Here is a 15,723-nt window from a genome sequence, read left to right on the forward strand (position 1 = left end):
CTCCCTTATCAAAGATAAAGTGGCTATAGGTCTGTGGGTTCATTTCTGGATCTTCAGTTCTATTCCATTGGTCCTTAGGTCTGTTCTTGTGCCAGTACCAAGTTATTTTGACTACTATGGCTTTGTAGTAGTGTTTAAAGTCTTATATTGATATTACTCCAGCACTGTTCTTTCTACTAAGGATTGTTTTTGCTATTCTGGGTCTTTTAGTGTTCCATATGAATTTTTGGGTTGCTTCTTCTATTTCCTTGAAGAATGAGGTTGGAATATTGATGGGTATCACATTGAATTTGTAGATAGTCTTTGGCAGTATTGCCATTTTCACGATGTTAATCCTCCCAATCCAGGTGCAGGTTCTTGCACTTCTGAGGTTATGCTTTGATTTCCTTTTTCAGTTTTTTACAGTTTTTCACCATAGAGGTCCTTCACTTCTTTAGTTAATTCCTAAGTATTTTATTTTTTAATGGGGCTATTATAAAAGGAGCTACTTTCCTGATTTCAGCTGTGCTCTACTCATTATTGGCGTACAGGAAAGCCACTAATTATTGAGAATATGTGGTGTGTGTGTGTGTGTGTGTGTGTGTGTGTGTGTGTGTGTGTGTGTGTGTGTGTGCATGTGTGTGTGTGTGTGTGTGTGTATAAAATGGAATTCTATGCTTCTATCACAAAGAATGGCACTGCCCCATTTGTTAGGAAATGGAAAGACTTGTGGGAAAAAATCATATTAAGTGAAGTAAGCCAGACCCAAAGAAATACAGGTCCCATGGTTTCCCTCATTTTCAATAATTAGTATACATTTAGGTTAATTTTATCAGATGAGCAGAAAGCTCAAAAGCTATGTACATTTGACAGTATAAGATGGTGCTAAATGATATGGTTTAACCCCTGTTGTCACTGCACTTGATTTTGATACCCTGCATCTTGTATATACATTTGTCTAATTTGGGGAGGAAAGGGGAATAACATTGAATAACACTGAAACAAGGACACAGGATGACTCATTGCAGCAATGATACCCACAAGACAGTATATTGGAAATGAGCTTTACAACTTCAGGGACAGGAGGAGACAAGGAGGTAGGGAGGAAAGGGAGAGTGGGAGAACAAGGGAAGGGGTAACAATGCTCAATAGGAAATGCACTCATTGCCTTACTCATGTAGCTGTAACCCCTCTGGACAGCTTCTTTACAATAACATAAAAGACTGTCAACAAAACTAATTAAAATATTTCTTTCTAGAGCTGGGTGCCAGTGGTTCACACCTGTGATCCTCACTCCTCAGGAGGCTGAGATCTGAGGGCTGAGGTTCAAAGTCTGCCTGGACAGGGAAGTCCGTGAGACTCTTATTTTCAATTATCCACAAGAAAAACAAAAGTGGAGCTATGGTTAAAGTGGTAGACAGCAGGGTCTGGGTGTCGGGAGCCAAAAGTTGAGTCTCTCAACATGATTGGCTTGACTATCTCACTGGAACATCTTGAGGCTGAGTTTACAGAATCTGACCCTCATCCTGCCCTAAGTAAACATCCTGCAACTGCTAATGACCACCCTTTCCCCCTGCCCTAAGCAAACATCCTTCACTGCTATGGCCAATGAAAAAGCTTCCTTAACGGCCAATGAAAAAGCTTCCTTATTCCAAGCATATAAATACCCCTGTGTGAAAAATAAAAATTTGCAGCTTGATCAGAACCCTTGTCTTGCTGTCATTCTTCGTGTCTCTTGTCCTTTCATTCCTTCTAGCTTAGGTTCACTGCCCTCGTGACATCCTGCGGGTCGGGACATCTGGGCAAAGGAGCATCTGGCAACATGTCCGGCCACGAAAGTGGCAAGAAGAATCCCCTGAAGCAGCCCAAGAAGCAGGCCAAGAAGATGGATGAAGAAGACTATCCTTCAAGCAGAAATAGAAAGAGGAATAGAAGAAACTCGAAGAACTGAAAGCAAAGGCTGTGGGGAAGGGACCCTGGCCACAGGTGGAATTAAGAAATCTGGCAAAAAGTAAGCTGTTTCTTGTCCCTGAGATGATGGTGACCCTTGATTCCATTCCCATTCCCATTCAACATCTGGATTTCCTGTTATAACATTTCTGTCACCTATAGGTAGAAGGTAGTTTTGTCACAGACTTTGAACATTAAGAACAACCTTTAAAAATAAAAATCCTAGCTTTAGGCCATACTAAAGCTACCAGCACAATTATGTTTATCACAGCATTGTTCACAATAGCCAAGATATGGAACCAACCCAGATGCCCCTCAGTAGATGAATGGATCAAGAAAATGTGGTATATGTACACAATGGAATTCTATGCCTCCATCAGAAAGAATGACATCGCCCTGTTTGTTAGGAAATGGAAAGACTTGGAAAAAATTATATTAAGTAAAGTAATCCAGACTCAAAGAAACATAAGTCCCATGGTTTCCCTTATCTGCAATAACTAGTATATGTCCAGGACAAGCAGAAGTCAAAAGCTATGTACATATGATCATATAACCTGATGCTAAGCAAAATGAACCCCAGGATAGGGACACAAGAGATTTTATCTTTCTTCTTGTTCTTTTTAATGTACTATGTGACTTTTTTGTTTCTTTGTATGTTCCTCTCCCATAGTATAAACCCTGTTATCACTGTATTTGATTCTGGTGTCCTGCATCTTGTCTATACATTTTTCTAATTTGGGGAGGGGAAGGGAAATAACAAAATGCTGAAATAAGTATACAGGATGACCCATTGTAACAACGAGATGTACAAGACAGTATGTTGAAAATGAACTTTACAACACTGGGGGGGGGGGAGTTGTAGGGAGGGAGGAGTTGGGGAGGTGGGGAAAAATGATGGTAGGTAAAAAACAAAGGAGGGGATAACAATGCTCTATAGGAAATGGACTCATTATCTTGCTCATGTAACTCTAACCCCTCTCTACAGTACCTTTATAATATTTTTTAAAAAATCCTACAGTGGCTCAGTCTCTAGTTTGTCAGCCATTGTGTCAGTCATTCCTACCTTAGCTGTAAATTTCAAGTAACCCCAGCCTAGATTCCTGCCAGAGTCTGCTCTTTGTTCTACTCTTGCATTCTGTATCATCTTGAAATTAAACCAACTCATTTAAAAGGCAAAAAAAAAAAAAAAAAAGAGGTGGTAGAGAGCTAGCCTTGAGCACAAACAGTAAGGGATAGAGCCGTTGCTCTGAGTTCAATTCCCAGTACAGGCACGCAGACACATGAGCACAAACATACACACACACACACACACACACACACACACACACACACACACACACACACACACACACACACACACATACAAAGCCCACCTCTTTCTAGTTCTGTTTTTTGTGTCATGTATTTGCATATTCATAATCTGTAAACTAATTTAGTTATCAGATCAAGAAGAGAATATAGATTTCTTTATTTTAGGCTAGAAACTGCCCTCCCTCTGTGTGCATATGTGTGTGTTTATTTCTCACCACTTTGACTTAGAGAGAGCAATGAATAGTGAATAGTGTTTCAAGGAAAAGTCATGTGCAAACTGCATCAGAGGGACAAGTTGGCATGCTTACTGCAAGGCACAAGCTTGTTTTGCCTCATCTGCAAGATTTTGTTTTTTGTTGTTGTTGTTTTTTGTTTTCATTTTTTTATTGTGAAAATACTGTACAGAGGGGTTAAAATTACATGGGCAAGATAATGAGTGCATTTCTTATCAAGCATTGTAGCCTCCTCCTTTGTTTCCTCTTCCCATCCCCTCCTCCCCCAACCCCCTACCCAACCCTCCTCCCCCCATACCAAAGTTGTAAAATTCGTTTTCGACATAACGACTTGTATGTCTCATTGTTGCAATGGGTCCACCTGTATCCCTATTTAAACGATTTGTTTTTTCCCTTCCCCTCCACAAATTATAACAACATCAAATACAGTGAAAGCAGGGGTTATACCGTGGGGGAGGGACATACAAAGCAACAAAATAATCTTATAAATCACATGAAAGAAAAAGCAATGGAATTTTATGTCTCCATCAGAAAGAATGACATTGCCCCATTTGTTAGGAAATGGAAGGACTTGGAAAAAATTATATTAAGTGAAGTAAGCCAGACCCAAAGAAATATAGGTCCCATGGTTTCCCTTATTTGCAATAACTAGTATATGTCTGAGTCAAGCAGAAAAGGTCAGTTAAGTTGATGTTAGGGAAATGAACCCTAAGATATGTATTCAAATGATTTTGTTTATTTTGTCATTTTCAACCTCAGTGAAGTCTATATTTAATATTTAATGCCAAATAAGCACATGATGACATTCTGGGACCCTGGTTCTACTGTAAGAGTGACACAGTCAGTGACTTAGAAAAGCTCAAGTGAGGGAACTCATGACAGCTGTGATAGAAACAAAAGGTGGGGGAAAGGAAAGATACTTCCTTTTTCTGAGCTGTATATCAGGTGTATAAAACAGTTTTCTGTGGCTTGTTTTTTTTTAAAGTACAAAATAAAAATTAAAAAGTTACCTCACTAAGCTATAGAACTAAAGGGAGAAGTTTCCAGTACCACCTCTATTACTAAATCAAATATAATACAAAACCAGTAGTATGTATCTCAGTGTCAAATGAGTACTATTTACTCTGTGTGTTCAGTTAACTTTGAATCTAGTGTGCGTGTTGGGTTTTGTGTCTTCTAAGGAAAAACATGAGGTCAAAGAGTAACTGTCTCTGTAGAAGCATCTCTATAAAGAAGAGTATGTAAGAAATGCAAATGTCCAAGATTTCCAATTTGGTCATAAATATTGTCATTAAAGTAAAATGAACTGGGCAGACGTCAGTTGTAGTGAAGGTTTCCAGGAACATAATAAAATTTGATGTATGCCCCTACATATCAAAATAAGGTTTAAATAATTTGACAATCTTCTGAATATTCTTTCCTAAATTATCCAAATTATTATATTTCTTACCATATTGGTAACTCAAATTATGAACTGACCTATGCCTTTGTAATGAAAAAAAAGAAATGAAAATGAAAGTTTTCTACCATTACCTACCTCATTTCTACTTGTAACCATATAAAAACAAGAATAATTATACCAAGATTTGATAGCAATTAAATCGCAATATACTTAGAAAGGTCTAAACACGCTATGAATATCCATTAAATAAACTTAGCATGGCAGGAGATACATAGATTTGTGATTAGTTTCTCTGAAATGGTTACAAATTAGACCATTTCATTAAAAACATTATTGTATAATTACAATATTTCTTAATATCTTAGAAGAAATAGAGTTAAAGTTATTCATTATTCATATCCAGGTGCATTCTCTGCTTTTTAAAATAGTGAATTACCTAACCTATTATTAGATACACTTGGTCCTCCAAGGATATATATTATACCTTCATGAGCAGTGTCTCTGGGGCAGAAGCAAGGGCAAGAAGGTGACAAGATAATCAACACTAAAATTTTTTATTTGCAAATGATAATTTCTCCTTTCATAAATATCAGCAAATATGCTTCTCTCTTTCTCTCCCTCTCTCTCAGGATATCAGGCAGATAAGAGATATCAGTAAAGGTCATCCTCAATTTCTGTACAGAAATGATCTGTCTCCGGTATGTAATAAACATTTATCCATGCCTTTATTAGCTATATTGAAGCTGACAGTTCTGTTAAACCATTTTCTTTCATTTTGCTAGGTCATGACGGTTAATGCTGCTAAAAAATCTCATCACTGCTTTTGATCACTGTATTGTCTCTCCTGTATTATCAGAATTTTGTGAAGGTAAGCACTGACCTATTAAAGTTACAGCCCGTTGAATCTCCGGTGTTTTTTTTTTTAACTCTGTCATAATAAAAAGGCAAAGGTTTACAAAGGATTCATTTTCCTTAGAGAATATATTTAGCTGGGCAGTTGACATGTTCAGTTGATTGAATTAGCCACAACAACAACAGGAAAGACACAAAGCATCAAAAATAAATGCAAAGAACACAAAATCCCAAATCATTATTTTGGCCAAATCCTTTTTTTGCCAAATGTTTTAAGGCTTAAGGAGACAACTTCAAATTTTACTCAAATCACCTTGCTTATGTCCAGGGATCAGTTGTCAGTCTGTTACACAAGAACAAAAAATGAGAACCTCAAAGAATTAACTCAATTCAGTACAGGTGGTGAGGGAGTGGCATGTATCTCTCTCTTTCTGTCTTTCCTTAATCTAGACCACTTAACCTTTCTCTCAAATCATTTTTTAAGCATGTTTCCTTTTGTGAAAGGAAAAGAAACAAATCTGCCATACAAACAAAACCTTTGCCTTTAAAAAATATTGATTAACAATCTAAAACTTGTCAAGTAAAGATTACTCATCAACACAGCTCAACTCAACCAAGAAATGCATTGTGGGGACTGGGGATTGTAGGAATACAAATATGTGAAGGATTCATTTCTGCTCTCTAGCAGCTCATAAGCAAATAGGCACAACACAGATACTGATCATTCAGAATACACTAAGGAAAAGAAAGGAAACATCTTCCACCAGGGATATCACGAAGGACTTGTAAGAAAAGATGAGGTTTCTATCGAGCATTGTTACCCCCCTCCTTTGTTTTTCCCCTACCATCCCTTCCCTCCCTACCTCCCCCTCACCCAAAGTTGTAAAGTTTATTTTCAACATACTGTCTTCAAAATGGACTCATTACCTTACTCATGTAATGGTAACCCCTCTGTACAATTTTTTACAATAAAAATATTTTTTTAAAAGAAAAGATGAGGTTTAAACTGAATCTTGTACAAATAGCACAGTTACCTCAAGGCAAGAAGCAAGAATGGAGGAAAAGGAATCACAGAGAAAGACATGTGAAACAATTTTGTATTTGGAAAATCACTGGAATCTCCAAGTATCTGGCACAACAATCTTAAGAATGATGGGACAAGAAAGGGAAGGGAAACGTCATTTGTGGAAACACAAAGCTGGATAAAGTTCAAATCTTTGGAGGCTCTGTAAGGCACTATATTAGTACTTTTCACATCATCAGTATCCAACAGAGCAACAAGTATTATTACATTTAACTGTATTTTTTTGTCTTTTCTTTTTTGGAACTGGAGATCGAACCCAGGATGTTGTACTTGCTAGGACATTTAAACACCATTATCTATTCATTCTTCCCTATTCATTCAAAAACACATTTAAAGTGTCTCTAAAATTCCAGGAACTGTTCTAAAGGCCAGTGGTATCATAGTGAAATTACCAAGTCCTTGAGCTCATGATATCCCAGGAGCATGAGAAGGTAAGAACAAACAATGGATGATCAGCTCTCGTCTGTAAAAATAAACTAAGGCTGAATAAGTGGAACTGAATGTCAACTTTAGGATTGGGAACATACTGCACTGAGCGATCAGCACCAGGAATCCCTGGGAAAGTGTTATTTTCAAAAAGACCTATACAAAATAAGATAATAGTTATTTCAATATGTTGAAGAATTGCTTTTGATAGACCTATTCACATATATAAAGATCCTGTGAGGAAAATAGGGTTGGCAAGTTGAAAGCAAAGCAAAAGAGCTCACTGTGCAAAACTGCAAGTAGGAGACATGGGGTGGAGCACAGAGAGCTATACGCTACTTGTTGCAAGGTTGATCGAAAGTAATACATTTAATAGTGAGATATGCATTCCACAGATAGGTAATACGAGATTAAGAAAGATTGATGAAGTAATGCTACCTACACTTTACCAGCTCTTCTCAATTTCTCTGTAAATTTTGATCACTATCAAATATATTTTACAACCTAGGCTACAAACTAATATGTGGAAAACACCTTGGCTAGGACATGGAGATCAACTGAAAATAAAAAAGCACAGTGGTTTTTCTAAGGTACCAAACACCTAGCCAGTGCCAAGTACATGAGCATCCTATTATTTGTTGGCTGAATGAATAATATAGCTTCAATTATTCATAAGATATAATGAATGAAAACCTCAACTTGGGCATTTCTATCTATGCCAAAACAACCATAAATAACTGCATGATCTTCAAATCACAGCTTGCCTCCAGGTTCACTGGAATATATTGTTAACAGCAAATCAAGGGTCAGTCACTCCTCAAAGTGGACAAAAATTTCTGAGGACCATTTATTGGAGCTGGAAGAAGACGACTTCAAATTTATTTTTTAAAATTACAGGTTTTTGAATTCAAATGTTTTTAATGAATTAAATTGCCGCAGGATAAAATAAGTTGGGATTAGGTGGGTAATAGGTTCATTACTATTTTCATGGAAATAATCTTTTCTGATTTGCAAAAATTATAAAGTCTTCAGATACAAGTAAGATCTTATGTGAAAATGTCTAACTACAACATTTGATTTTTTAAAAATATTTGAAATGGAAGGAGCATCTTGTCAAATCAAGTTAGCTATATATTTTGTTTGCTTTTTTGTTTTGTTTTCTTTTGCTTGTACCTGGCCTTGAACTCAGAGCCCCCAGCTCTTGCTCAGCTTCCTTGTTGACAGCAAGCATTTCTCTTCAGCCATGCCTCAAATCTAACTTTTAGCAAGTTAACTGGAAATAAAATCTCAAGGACTTTTCTACCTTAGCTGTTTTCATACCACAATTTTATAGGTTTCAATGTCAGAACAGCTAGAATTTCAGTTATGAGTTATCAGTCCCAAGCTCTGAATATATTGTTTAAAAGAACTATATTACAGCTCAGAAAATCTGATCGGTAGTCTATAAAATGGAAAATAACTGCTAATATGTACACAATGCCAGGCACTGTTCTAAATACTTCATATGTAAAATATTAATCCATTAAATCTTACTAATAATCCAATGGTGAAAATACTAGCGTTATCTCTATAGACAAAGAAACCGAGGGATAGGGTGTTAAAACAATTTATGGTTGATCCTATGAATCTACAAGTTCCACACCCACAGATTCAATCAACTGTGGATCAACAATATTAGGGGGAAATATTATGCCTTTACTAAACATTTATAGCTTACCTTCCTTGTCATTATTTCCTGAGCAATACACTAAAATAACTACTAACATAAAGTCTTATAATTAACTGAGGGATGACTTCTTTTTTTGTTTTTCGTGGTCGGTCATGGGGCCTGAACTCTGGGCCTGGGCGCTGTCCCTCAGCTCTTTAACTCAAGGCTAGCGTTCTACCACTTCAGCCACAGCCCGACTTCTGGCTTTTTCTGTTTATGGGGTGCTAAGGAATCGAACTCAGGGCCTCCTGCATGCAAGGCAAGTGCTCTACCATGAGCCACCTTCCCAGCCCCAAGGGATGACTTTTAAAGGAGGATGTGTGTAGGTTTGATGCAACACATGACATTATTATTCAGGGACCTGAGTATCTGTGTATTTTGGTATCATCTAAGGGCCTGAACCTAATGGACAACTACTATATGACAAGCATTGCAAGACTGTCTATATTATAAATTATCTAATCTTTATAACAATCTCACTTTGTAAATAAGAAAAGAGAGGCAAAGTAAAATATAACGATGGAGCTGGAACTAAGTCCAGGACAATCAGCTCCAGAGACAATGCCCCTAAGCCTCTGCCTCTCCTTTAGCTATAATATCTATACCAAATAAGCACTGTAAAGCAAGATGACAATCTCCAAGTGAGACTTCAATGAAAACATGAACTCCCTGGCAGATTACAGTGACTTGGCCATGCATATTTTGTACCAGTCATTAAATGAGAATTTTCATATACTTACCAACAAGAGCTTTCCAGGAATAGGTTATGAACATTTTATTTCATAGCTCCCCAATGAAGTTTTCTACTAGAACTCTTAAATCATCTTGAACATAAATTAATTCAATTATTAAATCTGTTTTGTTTTGCTTTTTTCTTATTTTCCTTAGAACATTATGACATTGCACTGAAGCTGTAAATACTACAGGAAATGATCTATGTATTTCTTTCACATTTCATATTTTAAGAACTGATAGTTCAATATTTTGGGTGTTCAAAGAGATGCAGACATTTAGACACATATTCACCTCAGCATTTATGATTATGAAGAATTTCCTGCATGTCCTCCTTCATTTGCTGTTTTCCTGTCCAAAGGAAAAAAAATGTTAATCAGAAAAAAAGAAAATGTTAACCTCAATAGTCTGATTTTTCACCTGATTGACACTCTTTGTTATCACAATAGTGGTCATATTAATAGTCAGGACCCATTTCCTAAAGAGTTTTTGTTTTGCACAGGGGCCTGGCATAAATATACCAATAATAATAATTCATGCTCCAATGTTCTACACACACAACTTGGTCATGAAGGTTGGTCCCAGCAATGATAACTCTTTTCACTATTCTGAGTAGAGATTCAGACAATAGATAGAAACAAATTACCCAGTGACCTCTGACCTTCACACTGAAGGTCACTGAACTCCAAAACAGGAGACAAGACACCCATGGTCATGGGAACCATAAGAGAATATTTCAAATTCTAACCTGGACTCTACCCTGGCTTTTCTTAATAAGCTCCTATTTCTTAAACGATCAATAGATCTGCTCAAAACATATCTCTTCATAATAGGTGAATATTTCAAAATCTGGAAATAAATCCAACAGCTGAAAAGACAAAATAACTGAAAGTCCACTTTCTCATGGTGAAATGGTGTTTTAAGCCAGGCATTTTCTGTGAGAGCTTCCCACAGTTTAGATCAGAATGAATAAAAACAAAGGACCAAACGCTTAACAGCTCTACTAGTATTTCCTGTTCTTTTTTAAAGCATGTCTTGGAGACAACCTACAATAATCAAAACCGCATGGTCATCGGGGCACCCCAACTTCACACTTCACTTTGCTAACATCCAGAGCTTCATATATGCCATCATTTCTCAGTCAAATTCAGTTTTACAGACAAGAACTGAAACTGAATTAGGCAGTGCATTTTTCCCTTTTCTCTCTTAAAAATATCCTAGAACTCTGATTTTTTTTTATATTATGAGATTATGGTAAGCAATATAGAAAAAAATGTTCCTTTGAATTCAGTAATACAGACTAAGACAAATTCCATTCAGAGTATTGTCTATCCCCTAGTATGCCAAAATTAATTGAGCTCACAAATTTAATTTTTTAAATATTAATGCCTTAAAGACTTCAGAGAGATTAATCTTTTCAATGATACCAGGAAAAAAGAAAACACAAATAGGAACTGCCCTTATAGGAAAGAATAATCTGCCTCTCTTTAACATGAGAGCTTTAAATTTTATCTGATTCTGGGCAGAAATTTAGATGAAAGAGTTAGATCAGCTGGAAATAAACAATAGCAGCAGCAGTGATAACAGTAATAACAGTAGTAGTAGTAGTAGTAGTATCTAGCCATAAAGTACAAAACAAACAATAGCCTATGGCAATTCCAATATATGTAGTTGCTATCATTCTGAGGGTACGTTATCCCTATTTGGAGGGAGGGAACAAGTGGTCAATAAGGAGAAAAAAACATTGATCTACTAACAACTTGAATACAACCTTGAAATAAATTGTGTTCAAATCCCCCAAGCCTTCCTCTGTATAATAGTTAAATTACTGACTCCCAGGCAAAACAAAAATTGGACCTTTAGGCACTTATCAGCATGATCCTTTATTTGAAGTCTTACAGGCTGTTCAAGGGAGATTCTGGTAGTTTGGCCAAAGGGAAATAACACATTCAGTAGCTCAATACAGGCCAAACAAAATGGAGCCTCACACTATGAGAATATTAAATTATTATGGCTGCAACAGGGGGCACAATTGTTAGTGGCCTCCTCCCATTTATGGACCTGCTCCTTTCTTCCCTGCAGTGAGTGTTCATTGTCATACCTAATATTGAAACGCTTTGATAATAATAAGATTGTCAAGATAATAGCAGGAAACTTTCAGTAGAAACTCAATTTTCAAAAGCCAGCTGTGTTCAACCCTGATTGATCTTTCTAAGGAGTTATCTTCAAAAAGCAAAATGTTTCCTATTTGAAAACTAGAACAAAGCCCCTACTATATGTAAATACACATGGCCAGAGTCTAAGGGTAGGAGTACAGATGTACATTGGCAATTCAATACTGCAAATAATCAAGAGAATGAATGCTATACAACAGAGATCGAAAGGAAACTGGCTGCATAAAGCAGAATGAGAAAGCATCTTAATCTAACATTCTGTTTGGGTGGGTGTGTTTTCTGCCATCCAAAAGGCTTTAAGTGGATGCATAGAAGAAAACAAGGTCTTAAATCAGAGAATGATTGCCCGTGTGGGCATTATTGATGGCACCTTGTTAGAAAAAGCAGTTTGGGCTTCTTTCTTTCCTTTCATTTTACATGACATTCCACTCAATAGAAGCAGTGAGGTGGGGCATAATGTGGTTTTTTAGGAGTAACACTAGTATTGTTAACATGTTCAGTATCTGTACTTCTTAAGGTTGATTCCAAAAACCTTGCTCTTTTGTCTCAATAAAATAATGGTTTTAGGAGAAGCTCTACCCTTTGCTTTCCTTTCTTTCTCAGTGCTATTGAATATATAGCCATTTTAGAATTTTTTAGAGTGCCAATGGATGGGGGTGGGTTGTAGCAGCTGAAGACTAAAGCTCTGCAGGTGGCTGCTAATATAGTATTGTAACTTGCTGGCATGCGCCCTCTCAGATTGTTTCGAATATAGGTCAAAAGGCTCAACAAATTCAGAAGTCACTGTTAAATTACGCTCTACATACAAGTAAATCCTTATCTATGCCACCCAAAAGGATTTCTTTCCTTTTTCTTTTTTCTTTTTTCTTTTTTTTTTGGTTACAGAGTAATGAGCAGAATTTCATTTACCTTTCATACACAGACTCACATCAAGGTATCTATCAGTATTACTGAACTACAGAACTGTTTCAGGTATTTTCCAGTGTACACCAATGGTGGTCACTTCTTTAAGGAGAAATAACTTGTTTAAAATGTCATTATCCTACAAGAATACACAAGTAAACATTTTTTTATAGCTGGGGAGAAAAGCACTATAAAACTCAGTCCAGAGAGACAAAGACCACTTGTTTCCTCTCATATGTAGAAGCTAGAACTAATTTTTAAATTAGAAACATAAATGCATATGGGGTTATATATAAGTGTGCACCAATGTATTACCCAAAGCATATTTTCAGAGCATAATTTAACTGGTTAATTAATTAATTAATTAACTTACTGACCAACAAAATGAATACCCAGAAACTAACTCTTGTATGGCGTGGGGGGAGGTCAAGGGGAAGAGGGTAGATGAATGAAGTCAGAAGAGAATGCAGTCATAATATGCAATGTACATGCAATGAAACTAGCAAAACTGCCGGGCACCGGTGGCTCACGCCTGTCATCCTAGCTACTCTGGAGGCTGAGATCTGAGGATCGCAGTTCATAGCCAGCCACGGCAGAAAAGGCCGTGAGACTCTTATCTCCAATAAACCACTAGAAAACCGGGGCACATGGTAGAGCTCTCACCTTGAGCTGAAGAGCGCAGAGTTCAAGCCCCACCAACGACAAAAAATTTTAAAAACCTAGAAAAACTGAAGGGAGAGGTTGGCTTGAGAGGGATAGAGAGAAAGAGGAAAGGAGTGACATTGATCAAGATGCACTGTACTGTACAAACTGATTTGTACAATGACAAAAAGATACTAAAAATAGAATTTTTAAAAATCCAAAAGCTTTCTTTGCATCTTGTCCTCATATAATAGGAGTAGGTATGTTTCTTTGGGTCATCTCATTTGGCCACATCTTTTTCTTTTGCCTCTAGCAGTTCTTTTTCCTGTTTACACAAAATTAACGAGCAATTGCCATTTCTTCAAAAGCATTCTCGTTTTCATGTTTATACCTCTGTATGTGCCATATCCTTTAGTTTATTTTATTTTTACTTTTCCCCTAAGCAAGAATTCTTTAGCTCAATGGAAACATTGAGCGAAATTGTTGACAGTTATAAAAAAGTAAGAAACTATAGAACTTCCTGAGAGTGTTCGGTTTTGCAATTGTCGAATCAGAGGAGGAGAATATGTTATATAATCATAAACTGTTTTGTTTTAATTATGATAATATTTTACGATAAAAAGAAACCACATGGAATAACTCTTAAAGAAAAAAGGAGACTGAGCCTGGCTATACATGTCTGTAACCCATGCATCCAGAAAGCCCAAGGCAGGAGAGTCTCAAGCCCACGGTCAAATTAGATTACACTGAAAGACTGTGTTTTCAAGAAGCAAAAAGGAAAACCTGAAGAGGCATGTTAATACTTGTCAGGTCGCTAGAGGAAGTAGGCAGCCAGGAAAAAATGTCAGGCCGTGACAGGAAAAGAGGCTGCTGTGGAAAAGACCACATCCCTACCAAAAACACCATCTGAGTCAACCATTCTTCGAGTGCATGGCCTAAGACCGCTCAAACTGGCAAAACAAGCTACGTGCCACAAGTCCCAGCTCAGTAGAAGTGTTGCTTTTACCCTGCCTATAAATGCTCTGCTACAATTACACTCAGTGAGACCTCCCCCATTCTGACCAGGGAATTGGCCCAGGAGCGTACCCCAATAAACTTTTCTTTCTTCCCCTTTGCCTCTTCCTGCGTGTTCCTTCCTCACCTAAAACCTTACAAATACTCACTTTGAATAATCCAGTCCAAATATCCTTCTATCTTATTAATGACGTTTTAGGTAACCAGATAAGGTGAGGAGATTTGTTTCTAAAGTTATAGATTTTTTTTTATTTGTTTTTCGTTTGCTTGCTTTTTTTTTTTTTTTTGGTCAGGCATGGGGCCTAAACTCTGGGCCTGGGCACTGTCCCTCAGCTTTTCAGCTCAAGGCTAGCACCCTACTACTTGAGCCACAGCACCACTTCTAGCTTTTTTCTGCTTATGTGGTGCTGAGGAATCGAACCCAGGGTCTCATGCATGCAAGGCAAGCACTCTACCACTGAGCCACCTTCCCAGCCTGTTATAGAATTGTTAATGCAAAAACTTAAGTGCATAAACCTGCAGTCTGAACCTTGATTTAACCTGTGTAAGTAGAAGAAATAAATACTATTTTCTTAAAATTAAGTGGAAGAGCACTTCATCATAATCCATGTATTGATAACAGCATTGATTCATTCAACAGTCTTTTTGTGAATATCTACTCTATGCCAAGCATTTCTTTCCCTAGACATTGATGGTATAACAGTAAATAAAACAGGTTAATAAATCATTGGCACAAACTGAATTTCATTTAGTTGATAGAAATAGAAACTAAACACTAAAACAGTGAATAAAGCAAGACAAACTGATATGCACCGTACAAAATATCAAGGAAATGAAATTGGGAGTTTGGTGGGTACGAAAGTTGGTTGCAATAGGCAGCATTATGAATTCCAGGTCTTGTCTCCCTGTCCCTGTTTCAGCCCTAACAGGAGGAGGAGGAATAAATGCATTAGACAATAGAGTTATAAAGATGGAAGTACACAAACAAAATTTCTAATTGACCCCATTTCCGGGCAGAATTGGACTCCTGCCATCCATCTTCTTGTTCTTGCCATGGATTTACCTACTTTTCTAGATGCTGTCAAGTCTTTGATTGTGGAATAATAGCACTTTTAGAAAAACCTAGGTGCTTTTTATGTAAGAATATAACATTCATGGAATTACAGAATAGTAAGGGCTCCTCATGACTCCATTTCTTCCATATCCAAGATAGTCTTTAGTGAATCACATTGTAGCCTAAAAAATAGAATTGCATGACTTACCAGTAAGTGGATATGGATCCAGTATTTATGGAACCTGCACTTAATACAAAA

The sequence above is a fragment of the Dipodomys merriami genome, unplaced genomic scaffold, assembly GCF_024711535.1.
Source record: "Dipodomys merriami isolate MVZ:Mamm:240054 unplaced genomic scaffold, mDipMer1.0.p SCAF_9, whole genome shotgun sequence".
NCBI classification, from domain to species: Eukaryota; Metazoa; Chordata; class Mammalia; order Rodentia; family Heteromyidae; genus Dipodomys; species Dipodomys merriami.